Below are 23,361 nucleotides of genomic sequence, written 5' to 3' on the forward strand. Positions count from 1 at the left end.
ATGAGAAGGTGGCGTGATGCCAGTATGACCGAGGGATTATATCCTGTGAGAACGGCAGAGGAATCAGGAGGGAGAAAGTGTACCGAGAAAGAACATAATGTAGAACCCAGGAGATATGGGGCAAATGAGTTTGATGATGATGTCTTAGAGGACATGCTCTATAAAAGACCACCCCCGTATAGACGAGAACCAGAGGTAGGGACAGCAGTGACCCCGATGAGAGACAACTTGCGGATTATTAAAACAGAGGGTACCACCCCTGGGTTGAAAAGCAGTTGTTCTCTGGCGGAAAGAGAGAGAGAAAGAGATAGAGAGAGAGAGAGAGAGAGAGAGAAGGATAGAGAGAGAGAAAGAGAGAGAGAGAGAGAGAAAGAGAAAGAGAGAGAGATAGAGAGAGAAAAAGAGAGAAAGAGAGGGAGAGAGAAAGAGAGATAGAAAAAGAGAATGAACTTGAGGATGAAAAGACCAGAGAACTAGCAAGAACTACCTTTGAACTGACAGAGAAAATCAGAGAATTGACTAAAAATCTTGAGGCAGTTACAGGGCCTGTGACAATAGGCCCGGTTATGCCGATTTTTGACAAGCAGAGGACGGGTGAGAATGGATTGACGGTACCATATGTGGGCAATAGATTGATTGTTCCTCCGGAGCAGGCAGAAATGAGAGCAGGAGAAACACAGTGGAGAACAGGGGAAAATCAATGGAGTCATACCATATGTGGAGGAGAATTGAGTGTCCAAACTAACTCAAGTTTGAATTCTGGATGTATGGAAGGGAACAGAGGATCAATTTTAGAACCGCAAAGAGTGACAGAACCAGGGGGTGCAGAAAAATTTGTGAGAACTGCTGAGGATTTGAATGATTGGCTGAAAACTTTACAGAAAAAGGAGAAAGAGTCACAGGGAATTGATGTAGCTAGGCTACGTATGGAAATGGAAGAGATGATAGTAGGAACAATACCTACAGAAACGCTGAAGGATTATCAGGAAGGGGAGATCCTCTTCCTGTGTAAGAGTATCACGTGGAGAGCAAAGAACATACACTACAGGTTGAAAGGAATAGCCAGTGAATTGGGAATTGACATGGATAAGGTGAAAGCTTTACAAAAGCCTTTCCGAGTGGATTTTTCAGACAAGGATATTGAGAATCTGAACAATGCAGGCCGAACAGGACAGATTAAGGAAATGATTGCCTTGCTGAAGAAATGGGGAGATGTAGAAAGATGGAAAGACAGATGGTACCGAAAGCGAGAGGATGGGGCAGATAGAACTTACTCGGCATTTCCCCTGAAAGAAAAAGAGAACCCCATGAGAGAGATTCCAGGAGGTGGGTACGTACATGTCCCATGGACCAGACAGGATATTTTATCATTTACGAATGATTTCCCTCGACTAAGGGAAAAGCCTGTTGAGTGGTACAGACAGGTCGACAGATTTGTAAAGCTGTCAAAAGTACGGTGGATTGACCTGAATAGTCTGTTTGATATAATTGTACCAGCAGACCTGTGGGCAGAATGTAAAATAGTCATAGACTGGCCCACTAAGGAATACCCGAGAGATCCAAAAACAGGAGCTCCAGACCCGGAGGTAATGAAGAAGTACGAGCGGGTTATGGCCTTTTTGAAAAATAAAGTACCCCCCAAGGAGACAGACTGGGTTAAAATAGATCGAACACATCAAGAATTGAAAGAGTCAGTCCATGCTTACTATGAAAGACTGATACTAGCTTTTAAGCAGTTCAGTGGAGATGAACACCTGGGTGACAAGGATCTGAGTCATTTTGTGTATAGATTTGTGTACGGTTTGCGGCCTGAAATCAGTGAAATGATACGGCAGCACACCGTAGACTGGCAGAGTAAGAAGATTGATGAGATTCTGAGACATGCAAAATACTTCAGTGATGAGATTGAGGCAAAGCAGAGAAAGCTAAAAGAAAAGGCAATGTGGGCACAGGTGAAAGTTGCAGAAAGACAGGAAGCTCAGCTTGTTGAACAGGCAAATAACCCAGGAAATAAGCCCAGGTTTGGTCCAGGAAAAGGAAAAGGGAATATCGAAGAAGCAAAGAAAAAATTTCCCTGTCACAACTGTGGAAAATTGGGGCACTGGAAATCTGAGTGTAAGAATCCACCGTCTACTAATGACGATAATCCATCATTGAATTCGCAGGTGCAGAGTGAGGGGTGTGGTCAGCATCGGCAACAGCAGAAGGCTGATAAGCAGCAGAATCAGGTGCCAAAACTACCCTTGCCACAGAGAAGAGGATCTCAGAAGTACAGCCAAGAATCGGGATTCTACGATGAAGAGCAGGTAATCAAGCCAAAACGCGCAAGCGCAGTTTCTCAGTACTGGCTGAAGAATGAGGGAAGTGACTCCGAGGGAGACTTCTGACGGTGCCGAAGAGAGGAGGAGGAGTGCGTACTTGGCGCAACCCTAGAAATAGACCAGGCAGGGCCTTTTGTAGATGGGAAAATTAATGGTGAAAGTGTCACTTTTCTAGTTGACACAGGGGCCACGAGATCAACTGTCAGGTCAGCTGATATAAAGGATCTTCCTCTCTCGGACGAAGCAATCCAAGTGGTTGGTGTGTCCAACACACAGATTAAAACTTTACTTACTGAACCAGTAAGGGTTAGAATAGGGAAATTTTCAGACATGCACCGATTCGTGGTGTGTGACACGAGTCCTGTGAACTTGCTAGGCAGGGATCTGCTGTGCAAGATGAATTGCACTATTTTCTGTACTCCATATGGAATAACCTTTGAGACACCTGATGAGGATGTTCTATACAGAATGACCATGGATAACAGAGAATGTGAGGCTTTGGGAACATATGCAATATTTAATCCAGATGCATTACCCCCAGAGTTGAAACAGACAGTGAAAGCAGCAGTTTGGGATTTTACTGGAGAAGATGTGGGTCTGATGAGAAATGTAGATCCAGTAAAGATTACTATAAAAGAGGGAGTGGTTTACCCAAACATACCGCAATACAGACTGACACCTGAAATAATTGAAGGAATAACACCCTTAATTGAAAAAATGATCCAGCAAGGGGTGTTAAGAGAAATATTGAGCAGCCCATGTAATTCACCAATAATGGGACTGAAGAAACCTAATGGAAAATTCAGAATAGTACAGGATTTGAGAAAAATTAACAAGATTGTTGTGTCATGTTGTCCCATTGTGCCAAATCCATCAGTGATTTTGTATCAGATTCCCCATGATGCAGAATGGTATACGGTAATTGATTTGTGTCATGCTTTCTTTTCAATCCCATTGCATCATGACAGCCAGACAATATTTTCTTTTAGATTTGGAGAACGGATTTTGGCATAGTGCCGAATTCCACAGGGGTATACAGAGAGCCCTTCAATATTTAATCAGTTGTTAAAGAAATCTCTGGAAAGTCTGACAATGCCTGAAAATTCGGTCCTGGTCCAGTATATTGATGACCTACTTGTGGCATCAAAAACACGTGAAGCTTGTGAAGTAGACACCATTGCATTACTGAATCACTTGGCAGATGGAGGATTAAAAGTATCTCCAGCCAAATTGCAGTTCTGTAAGAAAGAAGTCCGGTATCTGGGACATAATATTGAGAAAGGCCTGAGAAAAGTGACCATTGGCAGGATCAAAATCATTAGAGGAATGAGAGCCCCAATGACACAAAGAGAGGTGAGAATGTTCCTGGGAATGGTGGGTTACTGTCGTCAGTGGATATGTAACTTTTCCCTGATTGCCAAACCATTGATCAAATTGACCAAAAGTGAGGTGAAAGACCCATTAGAACTAAACCCAGAAGAAATGGCTGCATTCAGAGAGTTAAAAGACAGACTTTGTGAAGCTCCTGCCCTAGGAATGCCTGATTATGAAAAGGAATTTGAGCTGTATTGTAATGAGAGAAATGGATGTGCACTTTCAGTGTTAATCCAGAAACATGGACGTCTGAGGAGGCCAATTGCCTATTTCTCAGCAACTCTTGACCCAGTAGCTGTGGGTTTGCCAGGTTGCCTGAAAGCAGTAGCTGCTACCTGCAAAAGTCTGGAACAAAGTGAAGGAATCATAATGGGATATCCTGTAAGGGTATTCGTACCTCATGATGTGGCTATCCTTTTAACAAGGAGCCGGACACAGTTCATGTCTCATAGTCGGCTGACTAAATATGAGAAAGTCATTCTTGGTGCAACCAATGTAAGCCTGGAGAGATGCGTAAATGTGAATCCAGCGACACTGTTGCCTGATGCTGAATGTGTGGGAGTGAGAAATGATGTTGATCATGATTGCCTGGATGTACTTGATTACTGTACAAAGCCAAGGCCAGACATAAGAGATCTACCACTGCCTGAAAGTGATCATGGGTTGTTTGTGGATGGATCTTGTTTGAGAACAGAGGAAGGAGTGTTGAGTGCTGCATATGCTGTGTGCAAAGTCTCGGAAGTTGTGGAAGCATCACCCTTGAAAGGAGTTAAATCCGCTCAGGTGGCAGAATTGGTGGCACTGACAAAAGCATGCAAGATTGGGAGAAGTGTGAGAGTGACTGTGATGACTGACAGCCAGTATGGCTTCAGAGTTGTCCATGATTTTGGCCAGCTATGGCTACAAAGAGGTTTCCTGACCTCAAGTGGAACTCCCATAAAGAATGCTGAAGTGGTTGGAAAACTGCTAGAGGCGATACAGCTGCCTAAAGAACTAGCAGTTGTAAAATGTGCTGCTCATGGTCATGGTGATGATTTTGTAACAGTGGGTAACAAGTTCGCCAATGACATAGCACAATACTGTGCAAGAAACAATCATTCAATTAACAGGAGTAAAGAGCGAGAAATGTCTTCTTGTTCCTTAATGTTTACTAATGAGGTGGGAACATGGGAGGAAGTAAAACAGCTGCAGGATGAGGCAGGAGATGAAGAAATGAGAGATTGGGTGAAAGCAGGTTGTGCACCTAGAGAAAAAGATCATGTGTGGGTCTATAGGGATGGAAGACCAGTCATGCCAAATAGCATGCTATCAACAATGGCAAGGATGCATCATGGCCAAGGACACTTGGGAAGGGATGCTATGATAAGAGCTTTTAAGCAAACCTGGTACAGTCCAAAGTTCAGACTGATAGCAGAAAGTCTCTGCCAGAGATGTCTGATATGTCAGCAATTCAATCCTGGAAAGAAAACAGTGGTGAGCCTAGGAACAATAGGCAGGGAGGGAGGACCCTTCACAAGAATGCAGATAGACTTCATTGAAATGCCCCCAGTCAACAGATTGAGGTATGTCCTGGTGGTGGTCTGTTTGTTCTCCAGGTGGGTGGAGGCGTACCCAACAAGAAGAAATGATGGGATAACAGTGGCCAAATTACTGTTAAGAGAGTTCATCCCAAGGTATGGGTTCCCAGTAACCATTGAATCAGACAGAGGAGGACATTTTTATAATGAAATCATGGGTCTAATTTGTGAAGCATTGAGTGTACAGCAGAAGTTGCATTGTGCTTACTGACCAGAGGCTTCTGGTGTAGTTGAGCAAATGAATGGTACCATCAAAAACAGAATTGGCAACATGTGCTTAGCCACAGGAATGAAATGGCTCGATGTCTTGCCTCTAGTCCTGATGACCATTAGGTCTACTCCAGACAGAACAACAGGTTTGAGTCCACATGAAATTATCATGGGATGTGCTATGAGGCATGCATATGTACCAGTGAACAAGCTGATGACTATAACTGATGACATGATTTTGGATTACTGCAAAGGCCTGGCTGACGCAGTTCATTCTGTGTTTCACCAGGTTGGAGAAGATGCCACCACACTTGAAAAGAAACCAGCCCATGATCTGAGCCCAGGGGACTGGGTAAGGATAAAAGTCCACAGAAGAAGGAATTGCCTGGTTCCAAGGTGGGGAAGGCCAAGACAAGTCATCTTGACCACAACGACTGCTGTAAAGTGTGCTGGTGTGAAAAATTGGATACATGCAAGTCACACACTGAGAGTTCCAAATCCAAGAGATGGTACTGGAAAAGAATACTTTGAAGAATCAGATTCCAGTGATGATGCAGTGAGGCAGTAAGAAGAAAAAAGAATCCTGAAAGTGGGGAAAGTGAGTCAAGGGAAATTTTCATCCCACCAGAAGAGGTTCTGAAGAGAACAGTGCAAACTGCAGAAGCAAGTTCAGACTCAGAGGAATTGCCTGAGGTTCCAATTAACAGTGACCAACACAAAAAGAAAGAAAGAAAGAAAAGAAAAGAACGTTCCAACAGAAGAAACACCTGAATCACAAGAGGAAATTGGACAAGTTCCACCTGAGAGAAATATAGAAAAAGAAGGGACAGACAAAGACAGAGAGGGACAGATTGCGGAAAAACCCCGAGGAGGTGTAGGGAACATCAACAACAAGCTAGGTGAGGGAACAAGTAGACAGCGAGAAGATTGCGTGTCGGAGACCCGAGGAGGGAAAGAAGTAGGGAAATCTCAATTGGTGGAAAAAGAGACTGTTGAAGAAAAGGAAGTTGTTGGAGAAAAGAAAGCTGTTGATGAACAAGAGGCAACTGAGACAGAGTCTGAGGAAAGTGACAATGAGATACATGGAGGACGAGTTCTGAGAAAGAGAACTTGGCTTGGAGAAAGAAACAATAAAGAAGGAAAACAAAAGAGAAATGCTAAAGGAGATCTTTGGCCAAATAAGATAAAGAGACTAAGGTACAGACTGACACGAGTTAACTCTTCGAAAGCTGAACAAGTGAACGAAGTGTCAAGTCAAAACCCAACCAAAGAAGAGGAAACAAAGATACCTGAGAGAACTAAAAGAATAAGGAAACCAAACCAGAGGTACAAGTCACCGGAATGGACGTATGTGGCACTGCCTGAACAAGGAGAAGAGGCGGACAGCCAAGGAAGTCCAGAGGAGGCTTTACTGAAGGAGGTTGCTGAAGAAGAATCTGTAGGAATCCTGAGAGTTATCTTGTCCAACATTGGAGAAGAGACGGATGTTCAGGACCTGATACAGTTTGATGATGATGAAGAGACAGTGAAAAGTGATGAAAATCCAAATTGAGTAAATCCAAGGAAAATCACTTGGAGAAGAGAAGAAGAAGAAATACTAAAAAATAGTAGATTGTAATAATCTGTTGGGTACTTGCTGCCCTTAAAAGTTCAGTAGAGGAGTAGAAGAGGCTAAGTCAAAAGACACGGTCAAATTAACAAAATGGCTAACACTGAGAATAAAAGTAGATGTACCTTTCTGAAAAGATGGTGCAAGATGTGCTTCTGCTGTACAGGTATAAGAATGCTGCTTTGGAGCGTGCTTGCTCTACTGATTTCATTTAGAGTCACTATTGACACTTTAGAAGGTCATACTGAGAACAAAACTAATATAGGGAAAAGTCCACAGAAAATAGTACCGACTAGAACTAGCAATATACATATACATAAGGATAGGTCAATTAACGATTTTTCTAGCAATGTTTTTTCTAAATTGTTGTGTGAGTACATAAAGACAATGGAAGTAAGGGATTGCTACGTCTGCATGCAATTACCTGCCTCTGTTTCGGAAGGAGTGACTTATCATCATCTTCCGGCTACGTATGGAATTTCCTGTAGTGTGTTGATTAGTATATTTTATCAGTTAGGGAAATTAGATTACAATATGTCTAATATAGATAATATTCTTGGGCAGTTGCCTATGAATAAAGCACTGAATCCTGCAAAGGATGCTAACACTTTAGGTGAGATTTTTCTAGAAACCAATGAATTAACCTTAGAATATGTTTTTAGAAATAATTTAACTTGCAGTTTGAAGGGAGAAGAGAAGAATTTTCTAGACATGGTTGAGAGAAGAAGATTGAACATGCACAAGAAAGCAGAAGGGCATAAAATGAGTGACACAATGTGGGATATTGAGAAAGAAAAGGAGTTGAAAAATGGAGCCAGTCCAACTCTGGCTATAGATGCCTGCCCCACAGAAAGGAAAACTGTGCATTACCAGGAAGAGATCCCAATATGATTATTATTTCATAGGGACTAGTGAGTGCCATGATACATACTTTATTGCAACCGGATGGGGATTTAGAGGAGGAGAAGATCCAGTTTTTCCGGGAGAGTATTATATTTGTGGGAACAAGGCTTATTACCGTTTGCCTGACCATTGGTTTGGTACATGTTATGTTGGCCTGGTCTTTCCAAAGATTTTTCACATGGATAGAGTAGATGATGCTGAACATTCTAACACATTAACACGCTATAGAAGAGAAACATGGACAGAAATTGTAGGAGATATTTTTGGAGCTTTAATTCCAGCAGTGGGAATTTCTTTAAATGCATTTGGCATTCGGAAACTGTCAACAGTGGTGGATCGCTTGTCAACAAGCACCGCTGGAGGCTTTCTTTTGGTTAATACAGAAATGGTTGCTTTGCGTGCTATGGCGATGCAAAATCGACTTGCCCTTGACATTCTTTTGGCAAAAGAGGGTGGAGTCTGTGGAATGCTGAAAGTTCAACATTGTTGCACTTACATTCCTGACGAAAGTAAAGATCTAAAAGTCTATATCAAAAATATTACTGATTTGCATGAAGAATTAGTACCACTGGAAGCTGAAAGTATCTGGACTAAAATGGCTAATAAGATGATTGCTATTAAGAACTTTATAGCTAAAATAGGTAGTACCATTTTTAGTAAGATATTATTTCCATTAACCTGTGTAATAGTTGCATTATTGATCCTTAGATTAGGATGTATGTGTTGTAGATATAGAAGAAATAAAAAGAAAATCACAAAAGAAAATGTTAAAAGGAGACAAAAGAAACCAGAAAGAGATCCACAAGAAATAGAATTAGAAGAGCTAAGAGAAAGCATGTATATAGAAACTAAAAAGGAAGATGAGATGGAAACAAGGGTTTAGAAAAAAATGAACAAGAAGATATTTTGAATTCTTCCAAAAGGGGAAACTAAATTGATTTTTGGGGTTTTGATTTTTGTGGTGATTATATATCACCAAAGGGGGGATTGATGGAGCAGGGTTTTTACTTTAAAACCGAATACCTGTTTTATTTTCGCATGTTATAACTAAAAGTACTACTGATTAATTATTAAGTATTAAAATTTGTCAAATGTTGTCTAATCAACCTTATTAACAAGAGAATTACACGTGGGAATGCTATTGCATGGCTACAATAATAAGTGAATTAAGTTGGTGAGCAAACTGACAGAAATCGATATTGCTTATGTGATGTTATTGTGTTTGCGCTTATAATTAATATGCATTAATGGCTTTTTATGTCGCAAATGGCTAGATAAATACACACACATAAGGGTATTAGCAGGGGAATAACACTGTATAATCATTTCCGTGCAGTAATTTTGTTTATGTTTATTTTCACTTAAGTTGTCCAATGTGGCCTACCCGAAAATGGCTACCATCTGCAGCCTGCACTCGAGTAGATGGAAATTTACAAAAAGGCTTCGCTCTGCCTGTGACCTTGCATGTGACTGCCCATCAAACTTAGCTATGGGAATTATTTATGAAGCGCTGCGTCACATCTACCCCGCCGTGGGCCACTTTTTGTGACGCTGCGGCAGCGTAAATAATGCGCCACATTGCTCCATATTTACGAAGTGACGCTTCTAGACAGCTTCGCAACATTACATCTGCATCAGGTATAATGTATGCAGGGTGGGTGTTCCCCTGCATCAAAGCCTCGTAGAAGTGGCGCATTGAAATCTATAAGAATTTAGTGCACTACTTCTAGGACACCATTGTGTCAAAACCTTACGCCTGCCTCATGTGAAAGGGCACATTGCTGTAGTTCTGTCTGTTTTCAGACAAACCTCAGCAGTGCGTCACTTTTGCGCCTACAAATACGTCAGTAATACTGACGTGTTTGTAACTCCTTGCGACATGATGCGCTGTACTGTAAACACGGCACATACATGGTGTCGCTAGGAGTGACCACTGAGAAGTGTTGCATCGCTGCTTTGTCACAGCGATGCGACACTTCTCATAAATATGGCCCTAAATCTTTATCCAGCCGCCTTCCCTACCTGCAACTATGTTAGAAGTATTCAACATGTGTGCATGGTTGATGAGATCTTTTATTTCATATTATTTCATGGGCACCAAGCAGCGTAGTGGAAAACAACAAGTAATTTCGGAAACAGTAAATGCCTATTGTGATGTGCAGTGTAGCATACATTTTGAATGAAGGATAGTGTGTATGTAAAACAACACAAGTATTGGCATAGCCAATAGGTCTCGCCTTTGGGACCTTATACGAGTGTTAACTATTTACAGTATGCTGTTTCTTTTGTAATTTTGTGCCGTATGTTACTGGCTGAACTAGACCCCAAGCCCCTCCCCCACCCCAGGCTTGCTTTCGGTTGCTATCTTGCTGTTACTGTCCGTGCAGAGTTCTTGTAAAGATAAGGCAATCACATGCTCCGATAAGGTCCAGATTGGAGATGGGCCAGCAGCCTAGATAAGTACAAAATAACGGTTCTGAAGAGACCAAAAAACAACTCCAGAGCTCTCAAATCTAATTTACCACCGAGTGAAGTCATTAACCGAACAAGACATACTTTCAAGTCTGGTTGAGCCTTTCGCAGCTCGTGTCTGGCCGGAAAATGTCACATTGAGAATTACATTGACCCTGAATAAAGAACAAATGTGGTTATTGTTTGCGTTGCAGCAGGTGCTCACCCGCTGAGCTAGCTTATTAGCTGATGTAAGAGAGGGCAGTAAATGGCTGGCAGCTCCTAAACATATGCCCCGCTCAGACAGAGGCCAGGTTGCATGTTTCTGCAAGTGTGGATGTTTTCTTACACTTCCGCATCACGTCACGCTTAAGTGCGGCTAAAAGTTCATCAGAACATAAGGACTAGGACCCGTCTGAACCTCATGTACAACACAACCAATGACTACCACACGGGCAACTATACGCGCCTACTCTACCAGCCAAGCACAACAAACACGCAGCCTCTATCGCCGCCTGAAAAGCGCTGAGGACCTCAGCATGTGTATGAAGTGCTATACAAATTCTATCTTGCATTTACACTTTAAGCACAATGTGCACGAAATCAATCACCTCTAGGCGCTCTAGTAAATATGAGGCGCGCTTGTGATTAGTGCTTGATGGAAACCACTAGTGGGTGAAACCTGCCAGTCGGAGGGCCTTACTATACTTGCAGTGTGAGGAAAGTGGACTTGCAAATCAGTGTCCGCACAGTCTGTGAACTCATTCGAGGCCCCCATCAAGTGATACAGACTGCTTTTTCACTTACCTTCTGGTTTTAATAGAAAAGCGTACAAAATAAGTAAAGAGTAGTAAAAATACAAACAAGCAGTGCATTAGAAAAGGGGAAAAAACACGTTGTGACTTGGAACCCTGGCCCCTGACATTTGGGTATCCAGGTTTACAGGTGACCAATTCCCGTTCACAGAATACAGCCATTCCACAGATGGCAAAGCAGGGTATTTCAACCAAAAGCCTTATATGAGGAAGAAGAAGAAGAATTTAAGAACTAAAAATAAAATGCACTGTGCACATCAAAATGAATGGCAAAGTGGGTTGCGCTTCGTCTCGTTAATCTCACAGATGCACACTGGCCAGGGTGCCAACAGAAGTGTTGGACTTGACCCTTTTGACAGGTTCACCCCTAAACTTTTTGCCTCTGATATTGGTGATTTTAGGCCTCTGGGCTTAGCACTGTGGTCCACTGTAAAGTGCGTGCGCTCTGTGTGCATTTGGTAAAATTGGCTTGCCCTCCCATAGGAATGCATTGGGGATTCCCTGATTAAGTGTGTCAGTGGTAATTCCTGAGTTGGGAGGAGCAGCGCGGTCAAGTTTAGTATGTATGAAATTGCGAGAATAAATGCTGCGCAATGGTGTGCGCAGATTTATTATGACTATGGGAGAAATGCCACTTTTAGAAGTTGGCATTTCTGTGTGCTACGTGTCTGCCTGCCTGATGTGAATTGCATGTCTGGCTTTTGAGTGACAGGGGCTGGGAGGTGTGTGTGGTTCCAGGAGGGGCAGGGTAAGTCAGCGCTAGGCTGAATGGGACATCTGCATTGGGAGTAGTGGGAGGGGTAATCCCCTGACTCTGAATGGGACTGTGCCCAGCCTGGACAATGCTGGCTCTGCCCCCTGTGGTGTGTCTGATCAGCTAGCCCCCACCTGACAAAGTGGAAAAGGAGCTTGGAAAACAAAGTGCTCCAAATCCCCCCTGAACCAGTTGCATCTGGTTCCCCCATTCCCTGTACTACAGACAAAGAAATGCCTGGTATAAATATAGGGGCTGTGACCCCATGCTCTGAGTGTACTTGTTCCTGAACCTTGCTGGGGCTTGCTGCTGCTGGGGCCCAGGAGGAACCGCCATTAGGGCTTGCCTCCCTGGGCCCAGCATTGCCCCCTTGATCCCTAAGGACTTGCTGGGACCCCTTGTGCCCTGGGAACGCTTTGCTTTTAATATGCCAGGACCTTCAGGACTACTTGTTGCCTTTGCGCCCTGTGAGCGCTAGATTCAAATTTTCCAAGAGGAGCGTGGGCTGCGCAGTGCTGAGCTGCCGCCCTTTTAGAGAGAATCCCGACGTGAGGGATTCCTCCTGATGCTGGTTTAGGAGCGGGTGTCCACCCCGCATTCTTTTCATGCTGAGCGGGAGCCCACCCCGCTTTATAAGTGTTCGAAATGGCGGGTGCCCACCCCGCAGCGTGCACCTTTTGATTCGGCGGGTGCCCACCCCGCCACTATCTTTGTGTAAAACAGGAGCATACCCCGTAATGGCTGAGAGTCACCGCAGCGGTCCGGAGTGAGGAAGACGCGGCCGACCCGGAAGCCAGGCGTGTCTGCCTGGTTGTGGGCGGGGCCGGTTTCAGGAAGTTGCCACTGGCCTGAGCGGGGCTCCCGTGAGCAGTGGGAGCCCCCGTATGCCGAGAAGAGGTGAGCCGTTTTGATGAGGCCCAGCGGGACTGGGAAGAAGGCTGCCAGTGGAGGAGTTGTGGAGGAGAGCCCCTCATGCCTTCTAAAACGTCCGGAGCCTTGCAGGATCCATGCCCCGGTCCCAGGAGAGGGACCGGGCAAAGAGCCAAGTGCCAGTGCGGCCGGAAACAGAGTCCTGCCCAGAGCCGGTGAGTGGGGCTTCTCAGCTGTTCTTTGTGGTGCCGATCGAGGCCCAGAGCGAGTCCTTAGTCCTGAGCGGTCCTGCCTGACAGTGGGCCGCTCCAACATGGGCCACATTGTTTTAGGGCCCCCGGGGGGTCCAGAGGGCCCAGGGGTGCCAGTGTCCCTTTGTTTGGCTATGTTTTTACAGTTGCCCCGCTTGTCAGTGGGCAACTGCAACAATGGGGGCAATCTTATTTAGAGAGGCCCAGTGGGGCTGAAGAGGCACAGATGTGCCAGGGCCCCTTCCCTTTGTTTATTTCCAGCTGTGCCGCCCAAGCGCGGGCAGCTGCAACGTTTTGCATACTTGGTTAGTGAGTCCCAGTGGGGTCCCACTCTCAGGACACAGTGGTGCCAGGGCCTTTTATTGGAGTCACGGCTGCACAGCAATTAGCGTCAGCTGCAACGTTTAGGCCAACATTTCTTTGGGGGAATTGTGAATGAGATAGGAGTGAGATGCACTCCTGCCCCAGCGCAATGGCGCACTTGTGAATTCTGCTGCATTGGCAGCTGCCCTGACATTTGAGACATAGGGCATTTGAGTCCTCTGAGAAGGCCAGTTGGCCAGGGGGACTGTGAGGTTTGTAGGGCGCCAGACCCTAATGTGATTTATGTGGTGCTAGGAAATGTAATTTATGCACTGTGATTTATGCCGTATTTATGTTTAGGAGGTTATTCCCTAATCTAAGAGTTCTGCTTATGAGGTTACTGAATAATGTATTTATGCTTGTGAGGTTATGGTCTAATGCGTTTAGACATATGAGGTGATTGCATAATGTATTTATGCTTGTGACGTTATTGTCTAATGCGTTCAGACTTATGAGATTGGCGCAGAATGTATTTCACGCCTAATGTGATGATGCTTGTATAATATGACTTATGTTGCAGGAGATGATGCCAAGTACAGTATTTTGCCAGTAGTTACTGGTTGTGTTCTACACTTACTATTGGTTCTACATTTATTATGTGTACTTGTGATGGTTCTGACAGTGGCCCAATTGGCCCTGTCATGTGTATATAATCCCCTGTAAATATTGCCTAGTGCCAGTTGGCACAGTGTATATTGTGTGAGTACTATTCTAACGTGTTTTATGATACTACAAAGGCTATTTTTGATATAGCCTTGTGTGGAGTTCCTTTTGTGGTGTGCCTAGGGTGTTGTTGCTGTGGGTGTGTTGCGCAAACGCTTTACACATTGCCTCCAGGATAAGCCTGACTGCTCGTGCCAAGCTACCAAGGGGGTGAGCAGGGGTTATCTTTGGCATGTAACTCCCTTGCCCTGACTAGAGTGGTGGTTTCTGCCTGGCTTTGGCAAAAGCCTTAGTCAACCAGAAATCCCATTTCTAACAAAAAGCATGAAAGGCAGCAACGGGCAGTAGGTGGTGTAGGGACAGCGAGCGAGCTGAAAGAAAACAAAAAGTAGTGCGCCAAACGTGAACAAGTGGTGAAAAATGAACTGGGTCAGTCGCTAGGGAGTAAACAAGCCGCCAAAAGGCGGGACAAAGACAGCAAAGGGACCACAAAACAGGAAGATATTAAGAGGGACACTACAAGGAGCGAATTACACGAGATGGGTGTGGCCAAATTTCACAGAGAGACTACAACAAGCCTAGCAGTAGGCTTGATCTAAAAAGGGGATTGATCCTGCAACAAGGGCCTTTCCTCACACAGAGAAAGACCAGATGAGGGCACCAGGGCATCAACGGAACTTCAGCAGGGCCTCCCATCTCTCGCCTTACTCCTGTCAGGCCTCTGGCCACAACTCAAAGGTGCAGCTGCAGGGTTATATGTATGGGCTCCCCTCTTGGCTTCACGGCAGGCTACGCCCCCAGAGTTCCAGTCGGGGGAATTACCACACAGGAAAGAGAACCCCAGACTCTACCATAAACAGTGCTTATGTGCAGCTCCTCAACTCATTCTATAATTGTACTGTTCAGTCTGAAAACCTATAGGACCATGTGGCTTTGACACAAAAGAATAGCAAATGCCACGTATTAGTCTCCAGCACTCTGCAGCCACATAGGCCCCAAATAAAGGCCTACACCCAGTGCTTAATTTGTAAAACATGAAGTGCCGGGGCTAAAAGCAAAGCAGTAACTGCCATGTTCTACTATGCAGCACTCTGCAGCCACATAAGTCCCAAATAAAGGCCGACATCCAGTGCTTAATTTGTAAAACATAAAGTGCTGGGGTTAAAAGCAAAACTTTAAAAATGCCCAAAAGCACGTCAAAAACACGATGGGAAACTACACTCTATATACTCCTTCCGTTAAATAAATTGTCTGCAAACTATTTGCTATTAAAGTAAACAAACTTGCCTTTGACAAATCAAACAAGCAGCAACTACCACGTTTAACTTTCCAGCACTCTTGAGCCACACAAGTCCAAAATAAAGGCCCACACCCAGTGCTTAATTTGTAAAACATGAAGCACCGGGGCTGAAAGCAAAACTTTAAAAATGCACAAAAACACGTCAAAAACTCTATAACACTTCTAAAGCAACACAAACACAATAAATGTAAAATCAGCGGAAAAGAAAACCCCTAAACCGGACCTGCCTATCCAAAATCAAACAAGCACCAAGTTCCACGCTGCAGTAAAAGCAGCAACTGCTATGTTCTACTTTCTAGCACTCTGCAGCCACATAAGTCTCAAATAAAGGCCTAAATTCAGTACTTAATTTGTAAAGCAAAAAATGCCAGGGCTAAAAGCTAAATTTTAAAAATGCCCCCAAACACATCAAAAACGCGATGACAAAGTAGACTCAAAATATGTATTCCTTTAAATAAATTGTCATCAATCTATTTGCAATTAAATAACCAGACTTGCATATTAAAAATCAAACAAGCAGCAAATGCCACATTTTACTCTCCAGCACTCTGCAGCCACATAGGTCCTAAATAAAAGCCTACACACAGTGCTTTATTTGAAAGGTAAATTTAATTTTTAACTTAAACATAAAATGCCGGGGCTAAAAGCAAATCACTTTAAATGGCACTTTAAAATAAACAAATCTTTTACTTAATTAACGTGCATTGTTATAACCGCATTTCTTATAATACAAGTAGTAGTTACGAAAAATTACACACATTGCATTTAACGCTTCAATAAGTAGAGGCCACTACACATTACGCACATTAAATACAGTGCTCCCATTACTTGTAAAAAATGTCATACGAAAATCAAAACAAACCAAATAAAATACAAAATACATTACATTACGAATTATTTCAAAAACACCAAAAAACTACCAAATTAAGTACAATTTATTTACTAAAAAACACCACACACTTTCTGGAACATTATGCACCTGAGATTAAGCAATCACACTAGTTCCAAAACACCTCAAATGAAAACAAAGCAAAGCACATACACACAAGTTCATTGAAAACACCTCAGAAGGAAAACAAAGCAAAGGACACACACACACGTCCTGGAACGTTACTCACCTTAGATTAAGCAATTGCATTAGTTTGAAAACACCTCAGACTAGAATCGCAACTACAGCCAAAGTTCAGGGAGAGGGGGAAACTTTCATGGCCATGGGCTAATTCTTCCAGCAATAGGCAGAGTGGAGATGCAAAGCCTCAATAATACGTAAATGGTCTTTAAAGACCTGTGAAGTATGTAGGAAAGTAGGATCCGCTTCTTATGGTTACCCTCACTTTTTGCTTGATGTTGCACTGTTTTGACGTGTCTGCTAATCAGGACCTCAGTCTATCTGCTTTCTAACAAAAATGTTTGACATGTACTTTGGTACACTCCAGATTGGATACTGGGGTACCCTTGCAGATCCCTATTATATGGTACACATGTACCCAGGCATAGGTACCCCAGAGGTCTCCCATGGGCTAAATCATGTATTATGCCACCCATGAGAGGCCATGCAAAATGGAACTACAGGTCTGCTACTGTAACCTGTGAAAGCTGGTGCTTGCACCACTTACTTTAGATAGAGGTTCACTATATCTATAGGTCACTACACGTAAAACGTATAAATCACCCCTATAGCAGGCCTTATCAATCCTGAAGGCAGGGTGCTGGTTTTTATGAGAGAGGGTGCCCCTACATGAGCAGAGCCCCTCTGCAGTTTTCCTGGGTTGTCAGTGACTCAGCCGGACATATAGGTGGAGGTGCATTATAACCTTGCGGTAAATGCTATTTCGAAAACGGCTGCATAGAAACATATTGTGTTTGGTATCAAACACCTTGGAATCATACCTCCACACCGGAAACCGGTGTGGGAGGTATGATTCCACTGTTCTGAAGCGAGCTTCGTGGGGCCACTGGTCTAGCTGGTGCCAGCCTTCTCGATCCAGTCAGCACAAAATGGATGCTGGCAACCAGAGACACATTTCTGCCCTCCTGCTGCTGAGCCAAGCTCAAGCAGAGGAAGGCAGCACAATAGGCATCCTGTCACAGGGAGGTGTGACCACCTCCCAGACAGGATTTAGTGTATTGGGGCTAGGTGGGCGCACTCTGGGAGTGCCTGAAAGTCTGCACCTGGGGCACATTTGGTGTCCCTGTACATAGTCCAGCCCAAACCAGTTCTGGGAACTGTTGGCTCCTGCTCTGGTAAAAAACTGGAGAAAGGACATGGGTGTAACCACCCCTCTGTCCTGACCCTCACCTAGGAGGGTCCCCAAATCTGTCCAACCCTCTCCCGTGGGTACAAATGTGCTTACCTGACTGTAGCTCTTTAGATTTTAGGTGGACAAGATTCTAATAGAAGAAACCACTGACCTTCCACCGTCTGGACACTCTGGACTTCGCTGGACTTCGACTGGTCCCGACTTCGTCCCCCTCTTCGTCCAAAGATTTTTCTGTGCCCTTGCTCCACACAGGCTCCATGCAGGACCTGTGTTGCACTAAGGACAACTGAAGAATCTCCCTTGGGGTGAAGGAGTCACTCCCTTGCATATGCAGGCACCTCAATGCAACTGACCGGTCTGCTGCTCCCAAGCTCCTGCAGACTCTGAAGACTCCAACAACACAGGAGGTGCGTTACGAAGGTCCCTGAGATTGATCTGCCCTCTCAACAAGTTTGAGGGCAGTATCCCTTGTGGGGACTTTATAACCTGAACCCCTGTGCACCACGTCTATTTGCAATTCAATATGGTTGTTGGCAATTTCTGAGCTTGTGCATTGGACTCTGTGTAGTCTTGAGCAGTATTTCCACCAAAGTACTCTGGCCTCATTGCACCGAGTGTTCCATGGGCTGGTGCTTTGTAATCTCGCTCTAGGTCCTCTCACGACTCCTGGTCATTCGGCCTGTGGGTCCTCCTGAGGGTCATCTTGATTTCTATTGGGCTTTCCTGGTTGCTCCTGAGAAGCCCTGACTCTCCATTGCTTGGAGAGTTCCTAGGACCTCGCTGGTCCTCACCGTAACCTGCTTGACCTTCCGGTGTGGGCTACTTTTGCCAAGGCTTGTTGGTGCTCCAGCCATACACGAAACCTCAGCACTCGACATCCTTTGCGGGACAGCTCGCATCTGGCTCCTGGTCATCGTCAACGTCTCCTGGTCCTCGTGGCTGCAGAGTCAAGCATCCCGTGTTTGCACCTGAAGCACCCAACATCGGTGGGCATTCGTATCCCGAGCCCCTGCTCACTCTAAAGTGACCCAGACTCTGTCCCCTCTGCTTTCAGGTTCCTTTCTTCAGAATCCCAGCTGGGATTTCTCCGGACCCCTTTCACCTTCACGGCTGCAGCACTTCTTCGCAGCCCTCCATTGAGAACGACGGCGGTTTCCGACACCACTCCAGACCTATGCACCCAGCTTCTCTGGGAAAGGTAACTCGGATACTACGGTATCCACAGGTGGCGTGGCTCTCCAACCTCTTAAGTTCCAAAGGGTTTCCTCGAAGTCCTCCTAGAAGTGTCCTTGAAGTGTAATATTGCAACAGCGACTTCCCCCATAGAATTGTACAGAGACCGCAGTCGTGTTGGCACACTGTACCCGTCCTCCGTGGGGTCCCTATCTACTCACCTTGGGTGGTTCCTTGGGGTCTCAATGATTCTATGTGCTCCAGACCTTGTCTTGACCCGAGTCGTGGTTGGTATACCACTATTTTAGAGTATGGTTTGGTCTACCCCTGGAGCCCACTGTGTATTATGCTACTTACAACTGTTCTATTGATCTTGTATTGTGTGCTTTGTGTTCTACTCTCGGGTAGAGGATGCAAGAAATTGTTATTTTAATAAATACATATTTTTATATAACTACTGTATGGTTCTCCTTTCCTTTAGTTAATACAGGAGGCGATATTCTGGTAAAACAAGCTGCTTTACATTCCTTCAAGATTACGCCTGAAGGCTGCTGTCAACAGCTACCACTAGGATAGCTTTCTAAAGGTTATCTTACATCATAAGGGTCGTTTGGACTGGTGCAAGGAGCCCAATTTAATTAGTGGACATCATATACCAGGCCAACTTCTCATATTGGTGTGCAGCGGTTGGGATTCAAGCCTGCATTGTTTTACCAGATAAATCTCTTTGTATTGATTAACTGAAAACCACTAAAGTATGAGGCACATATAATACTTAAGGTTAGAATAAGTAAGTTCTACTGAACTTAGGGTTGGGTAAGTTAAGGGTCTAGCACACCCTTTCTCCAACCTAATAGAGTTTAGTCCCCACTAGGTTAGGTAGGTGCATACATCACACCACACTTAGTTATGTCTTTTAAAGGAAAAGCCAGTGGCTCTCTGCCTTCTATTTACAATGATTTTGCATTACAGAAATTGAAAGCCATGTGTTTTTCTTGGAAGCTGAAGACAGGGAGAAATGCCAACACCCAACGCCTCATAGAGGTGTTACACTTGGATGACCTTAGGAAGAATTAGGACAGGCCAGGAGGTGTTACCTTTTTTGACCTAGACTCAAACCCTGGCCAGGAGGATCACGCTGATTCCCACCTAGACAACTCAGGATATTCAGGAAGAGGGTGGAGAAGGCCCCAATGGCCCTCTCTTTACTCCTCCTGGAAGAGTGCAGAGTTTCCTAGGAGATCTAGATCTCCCTCTGCAGAATCTTACCATTCAGGACAGTCTGCAGGGACCTCCATATCTCATAAGAGGGATAACTCCTCTGACAGACAGTGCCAATTTCTAGAGCTTGAAAAAGTTAAGCTTAGGCTCAGGCAAGAGCAATTGGCCTTAGATAGGGAATCCCTAGAACTCAAGAAGGCTAGGAAAAGATTGGGACTAGAGTCCGATGGTGGCAGCAACAGTGGCCCTAGGAGTAAGGAATATACTTATGATCACAGGAAGCTGAGCAAGATAGTCCCTCCCTACCATGGTGGGGATGGCATCCACAAATGGATAACTGTTTTGGAGAGGGCCTGTAAAGTACAGAGGGTCCCTCAAGAGCAGGGGGCAGCTATCCAGTGGCTCTCCTTTGCTGACAAAGGTAGAGATAAGCTCCTCACTGTTAGAGAAGAGGATGCTGACAACTATTCAGTCCTGAAGAGTGCTCTCATTGATGGGTTTGGCTTAACCACTGAACAGTACAGGATTAAATTCAGAGACACCCAGAAGACACAGACTAAGGGCTGGGTAGACTTTGTAGATTGTGCTACTACGGCTCTGGAAGGCTGTTTACTTGGCAGCAAAGTGAATGAATTCAAGGGATTGTATAATTTGATTATGAGGAAGCAGATCCCTAATATTTGCCAAAACCAGTTGTTGCATCAGTATCTGGTTGACTCTGATCTGACTTCTCCCCAAGAATTGGGAAAGAAGGCAGATAGGTGGGTCAGAACCAGGGTGAAGCAGAAAAACCAGACCAAAATGCTAAACCTTCAGATAAGGGTAAAGACCAGAAGTCTTCATCAGGGCCCCAAAAACCTGCATCTGGGGGGAGAGTCACAGTCTAACAAAGGTAACGGCAAAAAGAAACCTTGGTGCTTCCTGTGTAAGGAGAAAACCCATTGGACAAGGGATGCCAATTGTTCAAGGGCCAAGCATCCACCTCCTACCACCACTGCCCCTAAGGCAAGTGTTCCCTCTAGTTCAGCTTCAAGTGGTGTTACGGGGAACAAGGGCATAGTAGAGTTAACATTGGGATCTGAGATGGGTTTTGGCCTAGTCAAAACTCCAGCCAGCTCAGGCTGTACTTGTCTGTGATAGAGACATAGATATTGCCCTCTTATTTGTAAGCCCCAGTAATCTGGGCAAATACAGACAGCAGCCTTTGATCAATGGTAAGGAGGCCATGGCATATAGAGACACATGAGAAAGTGTCACTCTGGTGACAAAAGATCTTGTGGGCCCTGATCAGATCATACTTGGTGAGATGAACCAAGTGACCAATGCTGACAATGTCAGGACAGACCATTCATTGGCAGTTGTTAATTTCAGCTGGGGAGGGGTAACTGGCCCTAAGAAGGTTGTGGTTAGCTCAGACCTCCCTGTGGAATGCTTGTTGGGCAATGGTTTGAAAACTTCAGCATGGGCTGCAGTGGAACTCAGGACACATGCAGCAATGTTGGGCATCTCAGCAGATGTGTTTGCTGTGACTAGGTCACAGGCCAAACTATCTTCAACTGAAAAGATGGACCAGGGGTCTTCCATGAGAAGGAGCAGGATGGGAAAGGCAGTTTCTTCCCCCCAGACTCAGAGGGAGGATCATTCTCCTGAGGGGGATCATCCCAGTCCTTGTGAAGGAACTGTCTCAGAGGGACTTGAGCCTGATCAGGTTGAGTTCTTGGGGACAGGGGGCCCTTCCAAGGAAGAACTGAGGCAGGAGCAGAAATCTGCCCCTCTCTTGAACCCTCTCTAGTGGGGAAGAGGGGGTGGGGGGGCGAAGAAGAACCTGGGTTCAAATATCTTGGGTGGTGGAAGGTGTGTATCCTACTGTGGTTGGACACACACTGTGTTTGTTTAAATAACCCTCACACATCAAAATGGCCCTTGGTGTCATGCTTCATCATAGGGGTCTTCCTGCCCCGCTGTGGGACGGGGCGTGCTACGACCTGCGACTACGCTGGAGCACTGATAATGTAGTGCTATGTGTGATGCAAGAGGGAGGGTCTGAAGTGAATGTAGGTGGGTGTATTAAAAAGGACCTGGCCTCGTTAGACGTAGAAACTTTAATAGGTCAAGGGAGGCTGGTGCTGTTAAAAAGGTGGTGCGGAGATGTCCTGCGTAATGTGCGGATACTCCTAGTAAGTCAACATGTTTCGATGCAGCAAGGCATCTTCGTCAGGACAAGAACAAGATCCATCCTGTATAAATTACGTGTACTCTAATTAGAGACTGTTAATGTAAGTGAAAATGCAATCAATAAAGCATTTGTATATAATACCTAATGGTATGCTTTTATCGGTGTCTGAAAAAAAGAAAAGGGAAAATGGTAGCTGAGTGTCCCAGAAAACATAATACGCAGTACCTGCAAAAATAAGCGGTGCGCCACATAGTGACATTAAGTGGTGTCTAACCATAAGTCTTAAAACGCAAAAAGAGTTGTAGTGACCTGTAGGGAAAAAAAGAACAATACAAGACAATACACACATGAAACAGAAAGCACACACTCTATCGATTGGTGAGCAGCTCTATGTTGAAAATAAGGAAAAAGTTGCGTAAGTCTGATACATACTTATGTATATGAGAAAGCAATGCCTCATGAACCTCAAGAACGGGTGGATAGGGCGAGGTAACTCAGTGCTAACAGGGGAAAAGGGAGAAAGAGAGTCTTTTACCTTCTACATTCTGGTCATGATGGAAACGAAGAGTCCACTCCCCGAGATGGCTGTGCCGTACTTTCGTGCCCCTTGAAAAACCCTGGCTCAATGTGAGTCCATCCCGCGGTTCCGCTGTGCTGCGGGGAAGAGCTGAAGGTATTTATGCGGACACTGATTAGTGGGAACCGGAGAAATGGTATCACCTGGATCGTCAACCAAGGTATGACGTAGTGATACTTCCGGGTGCGCACCACCACAGAAACTAGAGCGCTGACCTCGTTAGGTTGCTGGTTAGCGGAAGTGAGTATTAAAAAGGCATGTGGTGGCGGCATAAATTATGTTACCACAAAAACATCGTAAGCTTCTGGAAGCGGTGCCAATGAGCACGGTGAATAAATTAATAAAATAAAATGAACTTATTTAAGACAATGGCAGGTATCGGTATATACGAAAGATAGCAGTTAATGGTGTGCTGAAAGCGTGAAAAGGGGGCGGGGCATGGCCATGGTACATATTTACTATTCTAACAAGCGGTCGATTCATATAGCGACA

The sequence above is a fragment of the Triturus cristatus genome, chromosome 8, assembly GCF_964204655.1.
Source record: "Triturus cristatus chromosome 8, aTriCri1.1, whole genome shotgun sequence".
In the NCBI taxonomy this organism is placed as follows: Eukaryota; Metazoa; Chordata; class Amphibia; order Caudata; family Salamandridae; genus Triturus; species Triturus cristatus.